Source organism: Pelophylax lessonae (genome assembly GCF_965119305.1).
Source record: "Pelophylax lessonae genome assembly, chromosome: 5".
Taxonomy (NCBI): Eukaryota; Metazoa; Chordata; class Amphibia; order Anura; family Ranidae; genus Pelophylax; species Pelophylax lessonae.
This window is the reverse complement of record NC_138772.1, coordinates 156,027,938-156,053,573: the sequence shown is the minus strand read 5'-3', so window position 1 is coordinate 156,053,573 and position 25,636 is coordinate 156,027,938. Positions and strand designations below refer to the sequence as shown.

General features: G+C 41.2%; 1 protein-coding gene across 3 annotated transcripts in view; it reads right to left on the bottom strand.

Moving 5' to 3' along the window:
• LRRC3B (leucine rich repeat containing 3B) overlaps window positions 1-25,636 on the bottom strand; it is a 301,550-nt gene that overhangs the window by 108,099 nt on the left and 167,815 nt on the right. The gene's annotated exons all lie outside the window — the stretch shown is intronic.

Genomic DNA, 25,636 nt, shown 5'->3' with positions numbered 1-25,636 from the left:
GTGGAGACCTGAAGGGCCTTGTATGAATTATGGGGAATGCCCATATCCTTTTTTTTGTGTGGGATTCCTGATTAGCATTTATTTTAGACCCTCAGCTTTAAGCCCAATCACAATACCTATGAGGCCTGTGAGTGCCTGAGTTTCAGAAATATTACATAGCTGCACAACTAGCCCAATTATGTCCACTTCACAGCCGTCACTATAATCCTGATTGGGTCCCACTGGAGGCTCAGGCTTGCTCTCCATTTGAAATAGATCTCATCCTTTGGTCTTTTCCAAAATACCACAAAGCTATTTTGAGCCCATCACTCTCTCACTCACTGCATATATGGGATATGAGTTGCAGAAGATGGCCTTTAAGTTCGGCACATACCCCAGTGGCTCCACTCCTTGGCAACCCCCTGTTCCCCCCTGGTGTACAAACCAATAGATTTGGTTGGTGGGTGAACAAGCGATTGTATCATATAGGTGACTATCTGGACCATAGGGGAATATGTCCTCCCTCGTACTTCATGGGCAGCTTGGAGATGCCCCCCACGCGGATCTTCCATCTACAACAAATTCAACACTTTCTCAAATAACTACAAAAAGACGGTTCTGACCTCACACTGTGCACTATGTTTAAAAACAGGTGCGTGCAGGATGCTGCTCTCCGGGGAGGCATCTCCATGCTTTATTAACAATTTGACAAGATTATCATATCAGACTGCATGGGAGAAGGATCTGGGCATGGCCCTTGAGGCAGAGGATTGGTGCAAACGGAGCTCACAAATCCATAAAGACATAATTAATGTTGCCTTGATCAAGGCGGGATACAAGGTACACACCAGATGGTATTTAGTGCCACAGCACCTGTCCAAAATGTTTCCGGGAACCTCTGCCTCCTGCTTCAGGGGTTGTGGCCAGGTAGGCACACCAATGCATGTATGGTGGACGTGCCCTAAGGTTGGCCGCTTTTGGATGAGGGTCCACTCATTCATATTTTCGGGCACAATGGTTAACATCATTAAAGACGCTAGTACCGCCCTACTTAATAAGCCAGTGGAAAATTTACCTAGACATACCCAGACGTTAATATACTTCATGTTCCTGGTGGCCAAAATCCCTATTGCGTCAGCGTGGAAAAGTCCTTTTATAGACATAGCACTGATGAAATGTAAACTTACGTGGATCATGCTGATTGAAAAAATAGTGAGCTTTCTACTAGACAAACAAACCCTATTCGAGAAAATATGGTCCCCCTGGCTAACATATCTGCAGGTCTCTGATACATAGAGTTGATTACCTAGACAACCAATGGAAGATTCCTGGGACCCTCATATTAGACCTAATCTGCGTGTTATGGTCTTAAATGATCTCTACTGAACCCCACATTTGTATGTTTCCTATGTTACGCGCTCGGAGCGTGCAAGGATTGTTCGCTGTTCTACTAAGTGATCTTCTTTTTTCCTTGTTTACTAAAACAATTAAAAAAAAGATTGAAACAGATCACAATGATGGGGTTTTGTAAGCAGAGGCAAGCTCCCAGTTTAGTCTGAACATAGAGGTGGCTTGAACTTTGCTTGTTCAGGTGTTTTTCTGAACACTGGATCTTCATCCCTTTTGCTAGGACACTAATAACATGTATAGTAGCAGGTTTTCCTCCAGCTACTATATATGACAGCTTCCTTCTTCCCTTGTCAATGGATAGACCCTAATGCAAAACTGCAAGATTTTTTTTCTTGATTTTTACATGGGTTTCCCCATTAAAATTCATACTAGACCAAAGAGGTCTAGTTTTTTTTTTTTTTTTTTTTTTGTAGAGACCTGATGGGCCTTGTATGAATGGGGAATCCCTGCACTAGTTTTTGTGTGTGTGGGTCCCTCATTAGCATTTATATTAGACCCTCATCTAGGATAAGGGTCTGGTATATCTGGTATGAATGGAATCCCCAGCTGCTTTGTTTACAAACAGAACTTAACAGCTGGAAGCTGCCATTTTGCCAGCAACTTAAACACACTTTTTTCTTTGTAAATTGGAGTTTTGCTGCAGTAGGTTGTACACTATACAAATGCACCACTTCACAGAAAACTGCAAAAAAAGGGGAAAAAAAGCCTAGTGCATTAGTGAAAACGTATTGGAACCAAATGCCAAAATCTTACTCACAGATAGCTTACACATTTTGAGAGATGTACCACCTTCTTCAGAGTCATTGAGAAGAAGGGGGCGTGCCACCCTAAACATGTAAGCCTGTTGGGCCAGGTTTATGCCAGCTGGTACCGCCCTACTGCTGGATCTGAATACAGTGGCTTTATTTGCTTGCATTCTAATACATGGGTGAGTATGTTTTTTGCCTTTTAGTTTTAATAAAAATTTTTGATAATGCTCTTGGCGTTTGTGCTCTTCTATTTGTTTTTACAGTTTTCTGTCAAGATCCCTGTGTCTAAGGAGGGTTGCACCAGTGGAGCAAAACAGTTAAAGATTACTGTGGAGACTCATTTGACATCATGTAGATGGGATCCAGATGTCCATGCTTCTGTGCGCTGTAGAGTTTTGTACATGCACTACTTCTCAGGGCATATCCCAGACATGTTATTTAATGTCATTTTGCATTTAAATATTTCACTTAAAGCATTAGTAAAATTGCGTCTCTCCGCCAAATAGATTTAAACATTTTTTTTTTTTTTGCATTTGCACATGTTACCAAGGAAAGTGCAGATGCCCCAGCCTATTACCCTAGGAAATGGCCATCACAGTTATTCAGCTCCTATTGACTTCAATTGGGTTGAGATTAGGAACCTGAACTTTAGTAATGTTAGTCGAATCTGCCCTGAACTGAACCCAGGTATGTTCAGCTTATCACTATTAGTAAGATAATCATTTCCTGTACTAAAGGTGACAGCATTCACTAACTGTACTGTATGGAAGAGATGAAAGAGCTGCATTACTACTCTAGGCTGATCATTCCTTTTTTGAACTAAGTATTTCCAATGGTATATTTTACAGACCAAAAGGGAGAAAAATATATAATTTATTGTTTGTGTTTGAATTTTTGTTGTCTTGCAGTGAGTCCCCACTTATTTTGCTCAGAGAATGATAATTAGGGTGATATTCTTGCCTTATTTATTTTTCTCCTAGCAGCGAGCCCTCTCCTCTACTGCCATATATAATGCGGGGCCATTTGCAATTCAAGTGAACCTATACTCCAACTTTTAAAAGAAAAAGTCCAGCATATTTGAAGGCTCCACAAAATGTCTGCTTATATTTTATGTTATCTGTGTCCCATTTTAATTTAGCTTCCCTGATATTGGGGCCTGATTTTCCCTGACTTCCTCTTTGATGAGAGTGTCCTTACCGGTCATCACCTGGGCCGGTTCTTCTTCAGTCTTCAGGGCCCCTACAATGGCATGTTTAGTGTAGGAAGGCGGCTATGACTCCTTGTGGCTTCACAGTAAGCTCCCCACACTGCATGCCTGAGCTGCACTGGGCTGTGTGAATGGTCCCCCAGCCTCCTGGGATATATGACCTGTCCTTAAAGGTTGCAGGGTCAAACCTCTGCTTGGATCACCTAGGCAATTACAGCTGATGTGGGGAGCAAGCATCTGTCAAAACTAGGAACTCACTCCCCAAAAAGAAAAAAAAATGTTCCAAAGGTGGTGGTGGTGGGGGGGGGGGGGGACATAATGCAGAACTTCTCTTTTAGGGTGAAGTTTTTCTTTAAACAAGGCAGAGGGGAATTTAAAAATGTTTTTGCAGACACCTTTAAGAATTCTGTCAGGCCTCTACATCAAAAGTGTTGGTGTTTGCACCGGATTCAGATACCTGTCAGAAACAGGTACATGAATCTGGAGCCTGACACTGAGGTCCATACTGGACACCTCTTTCTCAGTGCACTTCTTTTCCAGCTACTGTGCCCCTCACACTGGAATTTGGTAGAGGGTTGGGTGGTTGGCCTGATAGGGAACTGGGTCTGCATTGCTTTTGGTTGACAAAGCCAGGCAGTAGACGTATCCATAGCCACTATTCAGTCCAATAATGGCTTTCAAATATGCCCAGTGCTGCCCACTGCCAATCAAAGGTAAGGGGAACTTGATGGGGAACTGTCACATTCAGCTTTCCAGCACAGACATGCCCTACTCTGAGCACTGGCCTGCTCTGTATGCCAGCTCAGGGCTGGCCTTTATTATCACTAGCTTCATAATCTGTGAAGTGATGATGATTCTTTCAAAATATGTCACTGCCATAGGTTATTAAATTGGTGGTTATAGGAACTACCTGAATTTTCACCTGTGTCAGAAATAGTACCAAAACTGGCACAAATGCTTCCCTGAGTTAGATGCAGGTAGTTTTAAAGGGAATTGCCACCAGAAAAGTGATGTGAATTCTGAACCCATTTACTTCTATATCAGGAAAGCAGTCTGGCTTGTTGTGTTCTGTGCAAAATGATGTTAGTCTGCTTTAGAGTTTCCATACATCTGGAACTGACCTGACTCTTAAAATGGAAAACTTCTCAAACACTGTGGCACAGTAATAAAGTAACCTTCACACTGCTAATGGCACTCTCCATATTAATATATTCCTAGCACAGAACTCTACATTGTAGACATCAAAATGTTTAACTGAGAGCTAAAACTGACAGATTAGTGTGAAGAATTCAGCGAAGTATTTTACAGGAAATGTTGATTTTGACCTTGACTAAAACACCTTTTCAAATCATCCCTAACCAATCATGGAAACATCTCCATAGCAACCCTACATATTCTTACACTTTTTCAGCTTCCATTTTCATTCACTGCAGCTGTTCAATTTTTCAGACATGCAACAATTGGATCAGTGAGCCATTCTGCAAAAGACTGAACTGTCACAGAATGGGCCACCTTGGCAACAAAAATGGCAAACATATAAATTATTATATATATGATTAAAACAGCAATTCATTTAAATCATGTCATTAAAACATATTTCACTAGGATAGTTTTTGAAAGAATTCTGTTTTAAGATAAATATGTGATCTGTCATTGCTGATCTCTTTTGACTATTCTAGTTGCCTGGGTGTTTTTCTGATTCATTAGCTTTAAAATATTGGAATTGTGACTCAGAACAAGTATACAAGAATTTGATTGTTACTCAGTCTTCCTTTTATTGCCTATTTGTTTTGGACCAGTCAATATTTAAAGAACTTTTACTGAAAAATAACTGCTGTGGGCACCTAGAGGTTTATGCACCTACTACAGCAGTGTCTAAGACCCTGCTGTCACATCAGAATCATGGATCATTCTGGTGTGTATTAGAGCTCACAATAGTGCCTCAGATATTGCCTTTTGCCAGGACATCATTTTTGCCTGTGGCCACCAAGTTAAGAGGTAAAGATTTAAATCTGGCTTATGATCATAATTTTTTTGTAGATTTTATAGTAAGTTTGTATTATGTCAATTATTATTTGGGGTAACGCTAGAGAAAGTGGTGTATTATTTGCATTTTTATAGTTTGATTTTTTTTGTTACATTTTTAATCCATTCATACATTTAAATTACAACATAGAATACTGTAAATAACACAATTTACATTATTCTTCGTTGTATTTTATTTGTATGGATAGTTTATTAGAGTACAGATTTTACTTTTTTAATGGATGCTAATTGTTGTTATTGGTAATTTTGTTGTGTCATTGTGTCTTGTTCTGTTAATTGGTGTGATCTTGTGTTGTCTTTGTTGAGTGTGGCTGTGTCGCAATAACTGCCCTTTGGGATCAATAAATCATTCAGATTTTTCTCTCCAGAAAGCTGGTGTCACCTTCATATTTACATAGTTACATAGTCAGGTTGAAAAAAGACACAAGTCCATCTGGTTCAACCAAAAAAAAACAGTATTGAAAAACCCAACCATACAATCCCATATACACAATCCAATCCCCGCAGTTGATCCAGAGGAAGGCAAAAAAAAAAAAAACCCAGCAAAGCATGATCCAATTGTGCTTCCTATTCTCTTCAACTAATCAACCTTCGTATTACATTAGCAAAATCTAACGTTATAGATGCACAAGAAAGCTAAAACCTGGTACAAACTATTAGTTTTTTTTTTCGGGTTGAACGAAAAAAACTGTCAACTCCAGTCGGAGCCGCTATGTTAACTATGTGAAGCTAGTAGAGCAATCCCCCCTGCTGAGCTATTGTGTTCTGAGAGGGGGGGACCCACCCCCCGCCATAACACTCCTATCGGTACTCTCTGCCATTGGCTGAGAGCATTGATCGGAAGTCAGTTGGCTGCTGGTTTTCCAGCATGCACGTCTGACAGAAGCCGACCAAACAGCCAAATGCCCACGGGCCAAATGTTGGCCGCGTTTTTTTATTTTTTGAACCGCTAAATGTCTCTAGACTTTTGGCCATTGTGTACCCGGCTTAAGGCTTGTAGTGATGAGGTTAAAAAAGACTGTTTGCCCTCTATACTAATACAGCTAAAACTGATCGCATTAACAGTAGACAAGCTTCCCCTTCTCCATTCCCAGTGGATGCCTTATCAGGGGAAATGCGTCGGGGGGAGAAGCCTGCGCTGTCACCACCCGTGGTCCGCGCTGCAGATCGGCCACGACTGAGATTATATTCGCCTTTCAAATTCAAATTTAATGTAAGTGTTCTACCTTTAAAATAAAGCTGTTTTAAGAGGTAATGCACTATTGCCCGTTCTTTACTCTTCTATGTGGATATTTGTCTGCGGCTGTGTGTGAGGAGTTTAAGGAAGAAGCATACCTCCCCACAGTAGCAAGAGTTAGAGCAGGATTTGCAAGGAAGCATACTGCCTGAAATTCTGGAGAACAACATCATTTCCCATCTGATTTGTGATATACTTTCCTCTGGTAAGAGTCTCTATATACTTCACATCGGGTGGAAGAGTGAAAGGTTGGGATCTTTCTCTGTTTTATCCCACTGGCTGTTGTCATCTTTTCAAGTGTATGACATCTTTGAAGTTGGCAAGGGCATTACCTCCCTATCTTCTACACGTGGGTGCCAAGAGGGATTCTGTGTTTGCACATCCTCTTTTTTCACTTTTCACCTTTAAGAAGACCACAGCCTGCCTTTTGTTTGGACTTATCAATTTTATTGTTTATATCAAATATATGTTTGCATTGTGCACTGTTCATCATAATTTTTGTATTATGGACCATTTTATCAGGTAACACATTGTTATCACAGTGTTTTCTTTTTGGTTAACATACACTGTTTACATCTAGCGCACCTATTTATTGCATATTACACTGTTTCACTCTACCTAGGTTAGAGTTTCGGTTGCTGCTGGAGACTCTTTTTGTTTGTTTGCACACCTTATTTTTTAAACACAGTAGACAAGCTATTGGCTAACTGTGGAAGCAGTTTAGACCCTGAGTAGGTAAGCTCCTACTGCCTTTTACCTAGCACACTTTTCCACCAACAAAATTGCAAATTTGCAAATTAAGCAGAGATAACAAAAATGGATAGCCAGCCAGAGAAAGGATAGCAGTCAAGAAACTATTATTATTCATGTTAATGGGTTACTATTAGTCAAAAATATGAGGCATGGATGGCCATGGCCTACATTTGCTATGCAGACATTGAGATTGATTTACAAAAGGCAAATATATTGTGCACTGCAAGTACACTTGCTCCTTTTACCTAGTGCACTTTTCCACCAACAAAATTGCAAATTTGCAATTAGGGCAGAGATAACCAAAATGGAGAGCCCGCCAGAGTGCTCTGGCAGAAAGCATAGCAGTCAGGAAACTATTATTATTCATGGTAATGAGTTATTATTAGTCAACAATATGATGCATGGGTGGCCATGACCTACGTTTGCTATGCAAACATTGGGGTTGATTTACGAAAGGTAAATATACTGTGCACTGCAAGTACATTTGGTCCAGAGCTTAGTAAATTAGGTAAAGCTTCACTTTGCAAAGACTACTCAATCACATGCAATGAAAATAAAAACAGAATTTTTGCTTGTACATGATTGGATGATAGAAATGAGCAGGGATTCCCCTCATTTCAGAGCTTCCCCTCAGATCTAGAGCAAATGCACTTGAAGTGCATGGTACATTTGCTTTAGTTAAACAACCTCATTGGGTTACAGCCATGTAAATCTTGGTGCCTTTAAAAACAATTCCAGAGTGGGGCTTTAAAATACAATAGTCAGTTGTGGTAGTTACGTTGTTTGACATTTACTGTATGTACATAATTAAAGTGGTGTTCCCTACTAAAATATTCTTTGCAATAACGTTCCTCGTTTTCATCAAAAAGGAGGTCTTTCTCCTAGAACCTTCATTGGTTAGTTTTAAGACTATGAATGAATCATACCATTAACAGTTACCTTTATAAAATGTCAGAGAGGGAAAGATGTGTCACAGCAACTGTGATTCCACCCATTATCATTGGAGCATTGGAGCGCTATCAGCTGTGCAAGCAAGAGCTGATCACCCTCTGCCCTGGCTGAGTGTTATTTTACAATAGAGAAGGAAGGAGGTAGGAGTTATGCTACACAGGTAGGTGCTCCTGAGAACGATAGCAATTAATTGTTGCAACCAACATTAATCAGCCATCAAGTCAGGCCCAGATAGTCAGGGGAGGGCTGGCAGCATTAGGCCTGGGGGGCAAGTCCAGTCAAGTGGCCCATTGGGCCATCAAATCAGTTCACCATCCATGCCAACCTGGTTTTATAACAGATATTGATGTTATGAAGCAGGACAAACATGATGCAATGTGGTAACATAATTTAAGGTTAATAGCAACAAAGGAGGTTTAACAAAAATACATGACATCATGCCAGGCGGGGCCTAGGAAGCTCCTGTCGGGCAGAGATCACTTTGCCTGACAGGGAAGTGACTGTGTTAGTATTGTGCTGGCTGGGTGCAGGAGGGTACTCTGCATACTCATACCGCTCTGCTGCAGCTCTTCAAATATAACATTGTGTAGCGGCGACCGGCAGCTGTATACAGTGTCTGGCCCCTACATTAATCCAGCCCTGAGTGCAGACTTTTTACCCGGCATCAGAGTGGCCCAGGGGGCAATTGCCACCCTGCCCCCCTTCCCAGTCCTCCCCTGCAGATAGTCTTGAGTTGGTCACCAGGACCATGGTAGCTAAACTGTGCACCGGGCTTTTCAGTGAAGCAGAGAATTAAATCTTTGCTGCAGACATTTATTACATACAAATAACCCAAAGCAACCGAAGAGGAAAAGTAATACTTAAAATATACTGGGACTGCTAGGTCTATTTTTTGTAGATAGACCCTATCAGGTTACTAAAATATAGGGGGGATATGGTGAACACAGAAATATTCTATACATGACAGATTGACATGCTGGGGCCAGCATGCAGCAGTAGTGGACAAACTGCAGGCACAGGATCTCAAAGGATAAGAGCTGTTTGACATCAGGAATTAAGAGGAATCATCAGACCTGCCATCAGGATAATATAGAAAAATGGATCGCAATGCTTGGATAGCAAGTTGTTGGAGGAATTTCTGATTGCCTGGGGCTAATCTATAACTGCAGAGGTAAGGGTATAATCATTGGCAAGGTTTAACATCACTCATCACACATCTAACAGACATGGGTGATTAATATCTACATTTTGGAAGAGTCGCAGCATGGTAAGGAGCCGTCCATAGGAAGAGCTATGGCTTTAAAGGGAGCTCTAACCCAATCCCCTGTAGTTATGCTTGTCTGGCACTGCATGAAAACATATTTATATTAATACAAACCTAAATTCAAACTTGCAGATAACAACTGTTCATCTTTTATGGTTGAAAAAAGAAAAAAAAAATGGAAATGCTTCACATGCTATTTCGCGAAACATAAATCCCTAGTTATTCCCACTGTTCAGTATTCTTATTCTACTAACAGTACACCGTTATCTACAGTAGTGCCACCGTGCCTACTCTTTTTTTACTTTGTAAGCTCCTTGAATAGTGTTGATAGTCCTTGTATTAATCTAATTTGTATAGCTCCTGTCTAAGAACGTACAGCACCATAGAACACATTGGCAGCTTAGTGACATAAAAAAAATATTAAAACTATTATTACATTTTTAAAAGAAAGGCGTTTTGTCCATTTAGATAAAGAACTCCAATGCTGTGAACTATGTAGTCATTTCTGTAAAGTTACATTGTACAGTACTAAATGATTTATTTAGCTTTGTGGATACAGGAATTTAAACCATTCCGCTGCTTACTGAGTCACAACATTTCAAAATGAAATTTAACTCAGAGAACTGCAATTACTATGTACAGAGACTACAATCTCATGTTTCAAGGAGTTTTGTAAGTGTTCCAATTTAAATAGCTTTTTAATCCTTGATATCGTAGTGGTCATTGTGCACAATTTAAAAATAGTCCCAGTTGTGCTGTCTTATTTCTATGTGATCTAAATTTGCTTATGAGATCAATGAGGGGAATGCCGTTACTCAGTACTGGGGACTGAAATACAGACAGAGGCATTTTTAGATTCATACATATGGCATCGTGCTAGACAAGATGATACAAAGTTTCTAACATTGACAGGACAAGCCTAGTCATTCTGTACACCCAAGGGGAGAGTGTACATTCTGTCCCAATCTCATAGATGTCTTTTTTTTTTTCCTCACCGTGGACTTCAAGGAAATTAACATGGGTCTGTCCACACATTTAAAAGAAACTCCACTTTCCCTTAACCGCTTCCGGACTGCCCACCGCACATTTACTGTGGCAAGGCGGCCCGACTGCGCGAAAGGACGTACCTGTACGTCACATCTTCTTCCTGGTCTAAGGTGCGCGTGCCCTCTCCTGCTCTGATTGGACACAGCCAGAGACAATCAGCGGGTCCGGCGGACACGATGTCCGCGGGACACGCTAATCTTTTCTGAGAGAAGCAAAATAGCGGTCTGCCTATGTAATCAAGGCAAATCGCCATTCTGACAGGGATAAACATCTTAGTGATCTTGTATTTCTACTAAAACAGGAACAGGGAACTCTGTCTTCCCCCAGTCAGACTATCCCCCCCACAGTTAACAAGCACCCCCTAAGGACAGATTTAACCCTTTGATCATCCCTGATGTTAACCCCTTCCCTGCCAGTATCAATAGTACATTGGCAGTGCATATTTTTCGCACCGATCACTGTAATAATGTCACTAGTCCCCAAAAAAGTGTCAAAAGTGTCAGTTAGGTGTCCAATTTGTCTTCTGCAATGTCGCAGTCCCGCTAAAAAAAAAGCTGATGGCCACCATTACAAGTAAAAATAAATAAATAAATAAAAATGCCATAAAAATGTACCATAGTTTTTAGACGCAAAAACTTTAGCGCAAACTAATCAGTATACGCTTATTGGGATTTTTTTTACCAGAAATATGTAGCAGAATACAAATTGGCCTAAATTGACAAAGAAATTTGATTTTTTACATTTTTTTTTATTGAATGTGTTTTAGAGCAGAAAGTCAAAAATATTGCTTTTTTTCAAAATTGTCACTCTTTTTTTTGTTTATAGAAAAAAAAAAAAAACGCTGAGGTGTTCAAATACCACCAAAAGAAAGCTCTATTTGTGGGGAAAAAAGGACATCAATTTTATTTACAGCGTTGCATGACCGCGCAGTTGTCAGTTAAAATAATGCAGTGCCGTATCGCAAAAAATGGCCTGGTCATTAGGGGGTAAAATCTTCCAGGGCTGAAGGGGTTAAATATAGATACATAAAAACAAAAATAAAAATAAAATGCAGCATTTCATTGCTACAAAACCATGTTGCAATTTTATAGAAAAAAACGGTATATTTAGTGATTCCACATTTTTGAGTTATTATCTATTAGCAAAACTATGTACGCATAGAACACACCACCTGCCACTCCTTCCTTAAAGGAGAATTGTACAAAAAATGATTGGTTGAACCCACAAGTGCTTTTTTTTAACCACTGCTATTCCTTTACAATGGCTTTTGACATTTACAAATGCAGCAATTTAGAGATTGGATGAAAGGTTTAGTACTGGGAAACACTTTTTGATAGATAAGTAGTGCAATTTATATACAACTATATAGATCAGTCCAAAATAGAGATAAATGAGGAGGAAAGAGGGACTTTGTTCTAAATGAGGGACAGTCTCTCGAAATCAGGGACAGTCTATGTATTATTACATTATTGGTGTGACTTATACTTTCACATCCAAAAATTGTACATATTTTTGTTTGTTATACTATAAATATATAGATTGGTCTTTGTATTTCACCTTCATTCACTAACAGATGTAATCCAATATTAACTATACAGTGGGGTTGATTTACTAAAACTGGAGAGTGCAAAATCTGGTGCAGCTGTGCATGATAGCCAATCAGCTTCTAACTTCAGCTTGTTCAATTAAGCTTTGTCAGGAAAACCTAGAATCTGATTGGTTTCTATGCAGAGCTGTACAAGATTTTTCACTCTCCACTTTTAGTTAATCAACCCCAGTGAGTTCACTGTTTTCCAAAGGTAAGCCAACTCATAGGCATAGATTTGTTCATAGCTTAGTAGATTAATCTGCAAGGCTAAAATAGCATCTATTGGGGATGTACACAACTATGACATGGTAAGTCTAGCCAATTCACAAAAACATGTGGTTTGATCACCAGCACACACTCCAGGGTATAAATGTATGCCAACTAGTAGTGATGTGTCTAGACTCAAAATGGGAATTTTTCTAATATTTTTGGGGCTATTTTACATGTTAGCTCTTTTGCATTGGCTTTTCATGTAGGAACAAGACATCATGAAGTGTGCATCGTTATCTCTAAAGCAGACCATACACATTGCAGTCTGGTTGTACAATCTCTTTAAATCTGCCAACTATGTTGAGAGCCAGCCTAACTTGACATGGATAGAATGAATTGTTTAAGTAGGGTTTCAACTACATCATTTTGGTAGATCTAATGGAGATTGCACAAAGACTGTAAAGAAACCATATTGAATGCTTTATAGGGATAGTACAGCTTGATACATAAAATCCTAATGGCAACACGCTGTCGTTTTTTTTAAAAGCCATAAAAATGGCTTTATTTGAAAGAAAAGTTCACTGTAAACTAGTATTGCAATGTATCCACTAACCAGAGGTGAGTAGTTCACCAGATCACTTAAAGCAGGGAAGTTAAATTAAATTATATCGCGGGGCGCATCAACATTATGCCTGCCCTTAAAGGGCAATTTGTATCTTGAAGAATATATAAATGTATCTAATTTTATCATATTAAATAATTGCATCTGCATTCGATTATTATTGGTTTTAGCAATAACTTAAGACTTAAGCTGTGAAGGGCAGGTGCAGACCATCACAGAGCCCATTCCCACTTCAGTAGCAAATGATGATGTTTAAAAAGGAGGGTCACAAACTGCTAGTATCATCCACAAGAAACTTTCTTGGAGATTGCCTAGACAGAACATGGTTCTGCCATGGTGTTCCGTCTGAGCAGTCTCCAAGAAAGTTACTTGTGGATGATACCAGTGGAGTGCGATCTTCCTTTTCAACTGGCATAGAATTGTATTATTCTCATAATAATTATAAGCAGATGTCCAGAGCACCTCACCCCCCTTACATCAGATGTCAAGAGTTCCTCCACTGTCAGAAGTCAAGAGTCCCCCAACCCTCCTCTACTTCACAGTGCACCCACATTTCCTTGTGCTTTTGCACAAGGAAGAATATGGGGCGGAGCTGGGAAGTAGAAAGTGCAGGTTATGGAGGAGGCTGAGAGGAGGGCTGGAGTCAGCTGCCAGGGTTTGCTGAACGCTGAGACCAGGGGAGTAGGAGATAAAGAGGTGTGGCAGCCGCAAAGAGAGGCACAGGATCTGTAGGAGGAGTTCTGTATTCCTCTCTGCTGCTGACAGCTAAGATGGGGGGGGTTGAGGGTACAGAGACAAACATCTCAGTGGCTGCTAATCAAAGAAGCACAGGATCTGACAGAGGAGTTCTATCCTCCTCTCTGCTTCTGACTGCTGAGACAAGGTGGGGACAGAGATTTGGGTTGTACGGCAGCTATAGAAGAGGTTTGAGGGTCACATTAAACAACCTGTGGGGACAAATTAGCCAACAGGCCTTGTGTTTGACACATTTGACTTAAGGAGTATCGAAAGGCAATTGTTTTATTTTTTTAATAAAGTGGAGAAGGGTTAGCAGCTTTGTTGGGGTTTTATTTATGTGTCCACACTGGGGAGAGTCTCCATCTTTGGGCTGATGATCATTGTGACCAAGACTGAAAGTAAAAGAAAAAATTTGAGCTGTAACCAGAAATGGAATAGTAAAGATGTCTTCCTAAGAGGATTCCTGTTACAGTGACAACTTTCTAAATTAGGATTTAACTGAAATTGTAAATCACTTACCGATGCTTTCGTTTTAGTATAAAATCCAATAACCATATCACATTCTTAGAAAGTAAAACTTTTTTTTCTGAACTCTCAGACATGCTTGCGCTGTCTTACAACATTATTTATTTCTACATAAAGCCTTTCCACCTTATAAATAATTGATGAGATAATAATGCCTTGTCAAATATTTTTAACTTGATGGAGGGTGATATAAGGCCATGTCCTCAGAATTAATCTGGCAGCAATGTTACCAGCAGATATATAACATTCATATGTAGGTGTTGCTAAGTGTCATTCAGAAATCTGCCATTGTAAAATCAAAAGGTTTAAATGTTTATTAAAGATAATACGATACTTCATATAAATGAGTGTGAATTCTGTCAGAGGTAATGATTGGAATAGAAAATATTTAAATAACATACAAACAGATCACCCAATCTATAGCTCCTAGTATGCAGATAAATATTAGAAAAATGCTACTTCTTGGGATCCACCTGTTACTTTGGAACCAGAAATCCCCTTTTACTAGGTAATTAGATAAGTCCTCCAAATATTGGTTGCTCAGTATGGGATACTTTACTGACAACCAGCCTTCTAGAACACCTTATTGGGATATTAATTGATAGTGGGATTGAGCCTTATATGATCAATTATCATGCTTAGTTTTATGATGTATAATGTGATCACTCCTGGTCCCCAGTTGACTCTTTACAATTTGTAATGCTAACGAAACTGCTTATTAAAGTTATGTTTGGGCTTTCTGTTCTAAAGTTCTAAATCAATATATATACTGTATATCTTATCAGGTTTAAGCTGCTGATTTATTTACATTTCTGACAATAAGCACCATAAGCACCCCTTGAAAACAATGTATACGTACTGGATTGGAGTACAGAAGCTCTGTTTTGTGCTGCATTAATCAAAAGAAAAAACTCTGAAAAAGAGGATAAAAAGAAATACCAGCAAGAAAGCACATAAAGTGTAACTTACCCTTTTTTTTCTTTCCTTAGTTCCCAAGGGTAAATCTAAGGAATCAGTAACCTGGTTAATTATTTAACCCCGATCCCCATCTGAGGCTGAAGCTCCTTATTTTCCCAGAAGACTGGCGAATATAGGCTATACTGAGAGTACTACATTATACGTGACTTTACTAACCTCCAGGTAAATATTAGAGTACCACTCTCTCTTACTCATACAAGCCATGAGGTCTTTGGTTCTCTACTTCTTAGCAGACCATAGATGGTGTTATTTATGTACCTGCAACTACGGGTTTCAGGAAAGAAACTCACTTTATTCCTCCAACAACACAGTGTTGATGGAGGAATCCCTCCCACTGAGCCTTTGTGTTCTCCCAGCAGAGGAGCACAAGGAGAAAGCCCTGCCAGAAGAATACAATGGTTATTGCTAGCAGCTATAGCTGCTGGCCTTATTCGCATGCTGAAAATCCGACATGCTGGTTGTACCCAAGCCGATTGATGAATCCACTTGGATATTTCAGCAAGCCTATACAGTGCCTTGCGAAAGTATTCGGCCCCCTTGAACTTTTCGACCTTTTGCCACATTTCAGGCTTCAAACATAAAGATATAAAACTGTAATTTTTTTGTGAAGAATCAACAACAAGTGGGACACAATCATGAAGTGGAACGAAATGTATTGGATATTTCAAACTTTAACAAATAAAAAACTGAAAAATTGGGCGTGCAAAATTATTCAGCCCCCTTAAATTAATACTTTGTAGCGCTACCTTTTGCTGCAATTACAGCTGTAAGTCACTTGGGATATGTCTCTATCAGTTTTGCACATCGAGAGACTGACATTTTTGCCCATTCCTCCTTGCAAAACAGCTCGAGCTCAGTGAGGTTGGATGGAGAGCGTTTGTTTTCAGTTCTTTCCACAGATTCTCGATTGGATTCAGGTCTGGACTTTGACTTGGCCATTCTAACAACTGGATATGTTTATTTGTGAACCATTCCATTGTAGATTTTGCTTTATGTTTTGGATCATTGTCTTGTTGGAAGACAAATCTCCGTCCCAGTCTCAGGTCTTTTGCAGACTCCATCAGGTTTTCTTCCAGAATGGTCCTGTATTTGGCTCCATCCATCTTCCCATCAATTTTAACCATCTTCCCTGTCCCTGCTGAAGAAAAGCAGGCCCAAACCATGATGCTGCCACCACCATGTTTGACAGAAGGGATGGTGTGTTCAGGGTGATGAGCTGTGTTGCTTTTACGCCAAACATAGCGTTTTGCATTGTTGCCAAAAAGTTCGATTTCGGTTTCATCTGACCAGAGCACCTTCTTCCCCATGTTTGGTGTGTCTCCCAGGTGGCTTGTGGAAAACTTTAAAAGACACTTTTTACGGATATCTTTAAGAAATGGCTTTCTTCTTGCCACTCTTCCATAAAGGCCAGATTTGTGCAGTATACGACTGATTGTTGTCCTATGGACAGAGTCTCCCACCTCAGCTGTAGATCTCTGCAGTTCATCCAGAGTGATCATGGGCCTCTTGGCTGCATCTCTGATCAGTCTTCTCCTTGTATGAGCTGAAAGTTTAGAAGGACGGCCAGGTCTTCGTAGATTTGCAGTGGTTTGATACTCCTTCCATTTCAGTATTATCGCTTGCACAGTGCTCCTTGGGATGTTTAAAGCTTGGGAAATCTTTTTGTATCCAAATCCAGCTTTAAACTTCTCCACAACAGTATCTCGGACCTGCCTGGTGTGTTCCTTGTTCTTCATGATGCTCTCTGCACTTTAAACGGACCTCTAAGACTATCACAGTGCAGGTGCATTTATACGGAGACTTGATTACACACAGGTGGATTCTATTTATCATCATTAGTCATTTAGGTCAACATTGGATCATTCAGAGATCCTCACTGAACTTCTGGAGAGAGTTTGCTGCACTGAAAGTAAAGGGGCTGAATAATTTTGCACGCCCAATTTTTCAGTTTTTTAGTTGTTAACAAAGTTTGAAATATCCAATAAATTTCGTTCCACTTCATGATTGTGTCCCACTTGTTGTTGATTCTTCACAAAAAATTACAGTTTTATATCTTTATGTTTGAAGCCTGAAATGTGGCAAAAGGTTGCAAAGTTCAAGGGGGCCGAATACTTTCGCAAGGCACTGTAGATGGTTTGAATCTCGGCCAGTCCCTGCTAAACCAGCTGAGATTCGAACCATCTATGGCCGTTTAGGGCTTGCCATTTTCTAATTGTTTTTACTTTAAGTACTAGTTTTCCAGGGTCGCTTTTGTTACTGGAAATACTGTAAATATACTTAGGAGAGGAAGTATGTCATGGTCTTCTGAAACATGTCTTCTGATAAAAAAACAATACAGAAGGTGCTTAGGTATCTAACATAAGAAATCTATCTTAAATATTGCATCCTGTTTCCTGCTGCAGTAAATAGTGCACTGTTTTTAGTGCAGCACAATTATTTATGGTTTCATTATCTTGATCAAGGTTTTCCTGCCATCAAACAATATTTTCTATATTTTAAGCAGGGCAATGTGGTCCACAATCTGTGGACATAATATTGAACAAAGTAATAAAACTAAGCAAACTTTTTTTAATGGCTGTGATTGTTTGGGATCTATGTCTGAAAAAGTACAACTTTTTAAAGAAAGCTTACTGTATCTGAGAGAACTTTGACCCAATATTTTGTCTGTGTTCTGAAAAGCTCTAAATAGAAATTGTGCAAAATCACATGATTATAACATAACTTGTAACTAATCACATCCTCCCCTTGAATTGAATGAGCTAAAAAAAAACTGGGGTGATTGCATACAGTGTGATTGCTTTGAACATATGCTCCAGGCCTGTGCTTGATTGCTTGATTGCTTGATTTCATAACTAAAGTCACACAAAAACTTGCTTCCATTGCCTCTTAGATGTTCCAGTGAAGGCAACTGATGCCTTGCAACTACATGTTCCTAGTCTGAGGCAGCCATACATTATACAATTCACTTGTACAATTTTCCTTTAAATTTACCGAAAGCGTATAATATGAGGTCATATTAAAATACTTTCAAATTGTATGCAATCAGGCAGGTCCTTGCACTACATAGTTGAAGGTAAATCTAAAGGAAATTAAAGAAGTCAATTGTATAATGTATGGTCAGCTTAAAGGGCCATACACACTATAAGATTTTCTGAAGACTTTTTCCTTCAGATTTACCTTTTCTATGTAGTGCAAGGGCCTGTCAGATTGCATACAAATTGAAAGTGTTTAGGTTTGACTTCATATTATAAGGTTTCTGTAAATCTAAAGGAAAAAGTCTTCAGAAAATCTTATAGTGTGTATGGCCCATAAGAATGTGTTGGCAATTTAAAAAGGTACTTTTCTCTTAACCATTTACACATTACCTATGTTCATTATTGTTCTGCCTAAGTGGAGAGCGTCCTTGTCTTGCTTGTTCCATTAACAATATTTTTTTTAAGTCTTCGTGTTTTATTTAATTTTACATGCATCACCAGGGGTTCTGACTTTCTTCAGCAATCCAACTAGACTAGTCAGTTCCACCCTAATTTTCCCTACTTTGGCTCATTAAATACATTAGAGAAAATAACAGGGATACAAAAAAAGTACTCTCAGTGGACACCTTTGGGCAATAATTCCAATTGTTTGCTCATTTTCTTATTTTATCATTTTAATGAGTTGGCCCCAGTGCGTATGTATGCGTGCGTGTGTGTTTGTATTGTGTGATTCTGGCAGGGATATTATTTTTTAAGATTCTGCAAAGGGTAGGGTAAATATTAGTAAGATAAACTTTACTTTTTTCATTTATTGGCGAATTCTATAAATCTCTACACAAGCCAGTAGATGAAGAGATATATTCACTAAAGGAAAAGCACACGTTCACTCTATGTTCACTTAGCTTAGAAAATTAGAGTTCACTTCAATCATCCAATCATGTGCAAGCGAAAATCCTGTTTTTTTTTTTTTTTATAAACCTTGCACATGATTCAAAGCTGACAGCTAAATATTTACTTTGCTTAGTGAACAGTCTCTGTGCTTTTAATAATCAAACCCTGTATATATATATATATATATATATATATATATATATATCCTTATTTACAAGGAATAAAAGTGATAATGTGGGAAAGGGATTTATCAATTATGTAAAAGTAAATTTGAATTTAACCACTTGCCGACTGCCTAACGCCGATTTACGTCGGCAGTCAGCCCCTCACAGGCAAAGCGATGTAGGTCTACGTCTCTAGCCTGTGAGGCTCTAGGAAGCGAGCGCGCGTGGCTGGAGGTGCGCTCCTGCTCGCTCACGGACCCCCCCCCCGCGCATGTGCCTGGCGGACCCGATGTCCACCGGGCACTCGCGATTGTCTGTTACAGCGGGAGAAAGACAGGCAGCTAATGTAAACACAGCCGCCTGTCATTCTCCCCTGCATAAGAATTGAGATCATACGGATCTGCTATGTAGGACAGTTGATCTCTGTTCTTACACCTCAAGCCACATCCGATCACAGTTAGAAGCACACCCCTAGGGACACACTTAACCCCTCCTTCTCAAATAAAGTTAACTTCTTCCCTGCCAGTGTCATTTTTACAGTAACAGTGCATATGTATAGCACTGATTACTGTAGTAATGTCACTGGTAACCCCAAAAGTGTCAAATATGTCAGTCAACGGTCCGATCTGTCCGCCCCAATGTCGCAGTCCCGCAAAACAAATCTCAGATCGCCGCCATTACTCTTTAAAAAAAAAAAAACAACAAAAATGACAAAAATCTTTCCCTTAGTTAGTAATAACTTTTGCGCAAACCAATCAAAATACGCTTTTTGCGATTTTTTTACCAAACATATGTAGCATAAAACAAATTGGCCTAAAATGTTAAAAAATTTAGATTTTTACATTTTTTTGGGGGGGAATTTCATCTAAAAAAATTTAAAAAATATTGTTATTTTTGCAAAATTGACGCTCTTTTTTTGTTTATAGTGCATGATCAAAAAATCGCACAGGTGATCAAATACTACCAAAAGAAAGCTCTGTTTGTAGGAAAAAAAGGACGTCAAATTCGTTTAGGTACAGCGTTGTACGACCGCGCAATTGTCCGTTAAAATAACACAGTGCCAAATCGCAAAATAGGCCCTGGTCAGGAAGGGGGTAAAATCTTCCGGGGCTTAAGTGGTTAAAAAAAAACATACATTCGTGTATAAACTTTTCACTTTTTTTTCTTTTAATAGTAGCTAAAATGCATTTAATATCCATTTTTAAGGCAAGCAACATAGGTGTAAACAGTATATTTCATGCACATGTAAATCCATTTATTCTAGGCCCTAGTGATAGCTGATACGGCACACTTAAAAGTTCACCTGCATTACATGTTTAGTAACAGTGCCAAGCTTTGTGGACATCAAGAGCCAATGACTTTTATAAATATGGTACAATATGTCAATTATAAGTGGATATGAATAAAAAAAAAATCATGGATTTTTGCCCATTCTAAAAAACTATACTGCAAAAGTACTGTGTACAGCAATATGAAATATGATGGGTACATACTGACAATAATTGCTAAACTTCTCATTCTAAACACAACTCTTGACAGCTCAAAATGGCCTGGGGTCAATTTCCATATCAATTGTGATGGGCAAGAATGACATGTTTGGTGTGGAATGTAAAGCACATACAGTATCACCCATATCTAGCAATATAATATAATTAAAATACTATGGAAAAAATAGGCCACAGAACTGATACAAGAAAAATTATGAAAGAGCAACCAGAAAATGTAGCAATGAACGATAAACGTAAAACATAGTTTCATAGCAGATAAGGCTCAAAAAAGACACACGTCCATTAAGTTAAAAAGTTATTTTTTTCCCCCTCTCCCCCCAATCCCATACCAGAGATCAGATAAATACCTGGATGAACCTCCTATCATATTTAAGTATTCTTGTTACCCTGTCTATTGTGTTGACTGAGGAAGATATCTAAAAGTTTTTTTTCCAAATACTTAAGGCCAATGCCCACAAGGCCTATTTGATACTGAAAAAGCCTGTTATATTTTTCCTCCTCATTTTTCTCAAAACTAGGGACAAGCTGAATGTACAAGGGCTCAGTTTGCAGGAGGTTTGCCAAACTGTGCTAATGGTATGAATATTAATCCAAACTCTATTGTTGGGAGTTGAATCATTAAATCCGTTCTGATAATTTTCAGAGCCAATTAGCATGGCATTTTCAAACAAAGGGTATAAGGAGCTGGGCACTGTCCTGTGGGACATGTACCAATGCAAAAACAAATGCCATTTGGTGGGGAGCAACTTAAAAATAATTAAAGGCTACAAATTCACAATTTCTTGAAAAAATAAAAATAAACATGCTGGGGAATGCCTTCAAACTGCCTCTGTGACATAACAATACAGTGTATACATCTTACCACAGCAAATTTGACATTTACAAAAAATAAATACATTTATGTTCCAGTAAATTACATTTCCATGCCAGCTTGTTTTTCTTTGTTAAAAATTGTATTTGACCCATCCCAAATGTATTTGGGCTACATTTTGAGTTCCCATGCCATTTTTAAAATAAATAAATAAAGGGGCGTGGCCTGGCGCAGCATGTAAGATGACGTGTGTGAGAGGAGCTCCGCCGGACCGATCTCCTATACCGCTGATCCTGCAGCCCTCCGGGCACGTTAATCCTCCCTTTACCTCCCACACATCCGTGGCACCAACCTCCACATGTCTCCGCCGAAGAAAGGCTCCGAAGCTGCGGCAAAACTAGCTGCATTCCGGAGACTGGAGAAGGAGGCCCCGATCCAAGATGGCGCCGGCCCGTCGCTCGAGGAGGAGGCGGCTGAGAGCCCTGCTACATCCAGGGTATTGGAGGCGATTACTACTTGCCAGACCATGCTTACATCTAAAATCGAGGAGGTGAAGGTAGATATATCTTTAATGCGCCAAGATATGCAGAAGCTGAGGGACAGAGTTGGTGAGACTGAACACAGGCTTAGTGAGGTGGAAGACTCCCTCCCCCCCTTACAAAACTCCTCAGACAGGCTGCAGCATCAAGTGAATCTTATCCTCCAAAAACAGGATGACATGGAGAATAGGCTGCGCCGCTGTAACCTGCGGTTTATTGGCCTCCCGGAGGGCTCTGAAGGTGCAGACCCCTCATCCTATTTGGAGCAACTGCTCATTCAGACATATGGCAGAGAATCCTTCTCACCCACTTTTGTAGTAGAACGTGCACATCGCCTCTCAGGGCTTCCCCCCCCTCAGGGAGCACCCCCTCGCACATTCATCGCTAAATTCCTGAACTATCGGTACAGGGATGCCATATTGCGCCTGGCCAGAGTTAAGGGGAACATTCCACTTGGAAATCACAAAGTGGCGATCTTTCCAGACTTCTCTGCAGAGGTCCAGAGGCGCCGCAAGAGCTTTCTGGAGGTCAAACGCAGATTGCGCATCAAGAATATCAAGTACTCTATGTTGTACCCAGCTCGTCTTAGAGTGGAGGGAGAAGACCGAGCCCACTTCTTTGAGGATCCGGAAACCGCCATCTCCTGGCTGGAACGGTTGGAAACCAGAGCCTGACCACCTTGCCCTGACGACTTCATGATACTTTCTCCCTGATTGCCTGTGCCTTATCTTCCACTGCTGCTGGGGTGGAGGGGTTTTGTAGATCCTGCGGAACTCAAGACATTGCACCCCTCTCCTTCCCCTCCCCCCTCACTTCCTTGGCCTGCTTCTTCTGTGATATACCGGCGGAGCGTCCTGGCTCCATGGATGGAACTGTTTCTTTTTTTTCTCTTCCTATGGCTTTCCATCTGCCCATAGGCTTTGCTACCCAGCGATACACCTGTTGGTTTTCGCCCCCTACACCCGCTCAGGCGAGTGTTAGCGCCCTACCCCCCTGTTGCCCCCTGCGACTTTTGGTGGACCTGGGCCCCCGGGTCCCCTTGCTTATCCTATCTGTGTTTTGCTATGTTTTTGCTAACTGCCCTGGGGGTCCCCGGCTCTCCGGTTCTGTTCCCCTCCGGTTGCATGAGGGCCTGCTTTGGTTAGGGCGCTTGTTTGGGAACATGCCCACACAAGTTGGGGTTGGTGCAGGGCAGGGTGGGGGGAATGGGGTATTGCCACTGTTTACAGTTTATATTTGGTACAATCTCTATACTGTTTATGTATTATGCACATTGACCTCAAGTAATAACTGCCTGTTTTTTTGCAGTCGATTATTAATGTCAGTATATGGCCGTGTGATTGATGGTTCTGCGGTCTTGTCGCCTGAGATCCTAGGGGCCCTTGCTCCACGTTCCGTATTACCCCTGCCATGGCCGCATTGAAATTATTGACGTGGAATGTCAGGGGTATGCGCGATAAGATTAAACGGATGGCTGTCTTTAATGTTTTACGCCGTGTCCGGGCTGATATTATAGTGCTGGTGGAGACGCACTTGGAGGGCCGCGTGCAACAGTCTCTTAAACGGCCTTGGGTTGGCTGGGTACAGCACTCAGTGTATAGTTCACACTCCAGAGGTGTGGCGCTTCTGGTGGCCAAATCGGTACATTTCCAACTCCTGGGATTTCAGGTCGACCCAATGGGTAGATATGTTTTTCTCAAAACGTCAGTCTATGGGGAGTTGATGTTGCTGATGGCTTTCTATGTGCCCCCCCCCCCCTTACTCTACTATGATCATAATGGAGGGATTGGCGTTTATGACACAATGCCCGGGGGCCCCGGTGATCTGGTTGGGCGACTTTAACAATGTGTTGGACACGGGCCTGGACAGGTCCGGTAACGCCTCTCAGGCGCCACCGGGGTCGTCCCCGACCAGGTTCTCCCGGTTGTTGGAGGGCTTTGGTTTGGCCGACTCCTGGCGCAGTAAATACCCCACCCAGCGTGCATACTCCTGCTTCTCGGCTGCACACCACTCTATGTCACGCATTGATATGATATTGTTGTCTCTGACCCTGCTTCCCAGGTTGCTGGCGGCGGGCTTCGCCCCACGGACTCTGTCTGATCACTGCCCCTTTTGGATTCTGTTGTCCTTGCCCTGCAATAGACCTCCTCCGGCCTGGCGTCTGAATCCTGCTTGGCTTCCCTTGATGTCTGATGGGGATGACATCGAGGGGGCCTGGACACGATTCTTTTCTGATAATGAGGGCACTGCCTCCCCGGCTGCGGTGTGGGAGGCATTTAAATTGTCTGCTAGATCCACTCTGATCTCCAAAATCAAGGCTGTTAAGGCGCGGGCTGCCGAGGAGATTTCCAGGGCAACGACAAATTTGACTGGGGCTGAACGGGCCTTTATGGCGGACTCGACTCCGGCAAATGAATCCCAGTATAAATTGACCTCTAAAGTCCTTTCCCAACTTGAATATGAAAAAGCGAAATCCAAGATGTTTTTCCAGAAACAAAATCTGTTTGCTCATGGGGAGCGGGCGGGGAAACTGCTCGCATACTTAGTCCATTGTGAGGATAGGCCCCCAGTGGTTATAACTTTAAAAGATGACCTAGGTAATGAGATCGCCGATCCTGCTGCGGTGACACAATGTTTCCGATCATTTTTTAGTGCACTTTATACCTCTAGGACCCCTGCTGACTGTACTGACATGCATGACTTTTTGGAGACTATTGACTTCCCCACTCTGACACCCGACCAGTTGGCGATCCTCGAGGCACCCATTTCTGAAGGGGAGATTGCAGCAGCCGTGTCCAAGTTCCTTAGATCTAAGGCCCCAGGCCTGGATGGCCTCCCAATTGAGTTCTTTTCCCAGTATTCGGAACTCCTTTATCCTAAATTGCTGGCCTTGTTTCAATCCCTGTTTGAGGATACTGTCCTGCCCCCTTCTATGCGGGAGGCGTTGATCGTGCCGGGCAAGGACTTGCATGCCCCAGAATCTTACCGCCCCCTTCTCTCTGCTCCCAGTTGATACTAAAATCCTCGCAAAATTTTTATCCCTCCGTCTTAACCAGGTGATCCTTTCGCTCATACACTCGGACCAGGCCGGGTTCATGCCTGGGAGGAACACCTCGTTTAACCTTCGCCGGTTATTCATGAATCTCCAAGCGCAGCACGACGGAATGGGAAGCAGGGTGGTGGTCTCCTTGGACACGGCTAAAGCATTCGATTCGGTGGAATGGCCTTTTCTATGGGCCTGCCTGGACCGGTATGGCTTTGGACCTAACTTTATTAAGTGGGTCAAAATCCTATATAGCGCCCCGGTAGCTAGGGTCCTGGCCAATGGCTGGCAGTCGACCGCATTCCCTTTATCCCGCGGCACTCGACAAGGGTGCCCCCTCTCCCCCTTACTGTATGCCCTGGCCGCGGAGCCCCTGGCGATGGCCATTAGAGCGCACCCTG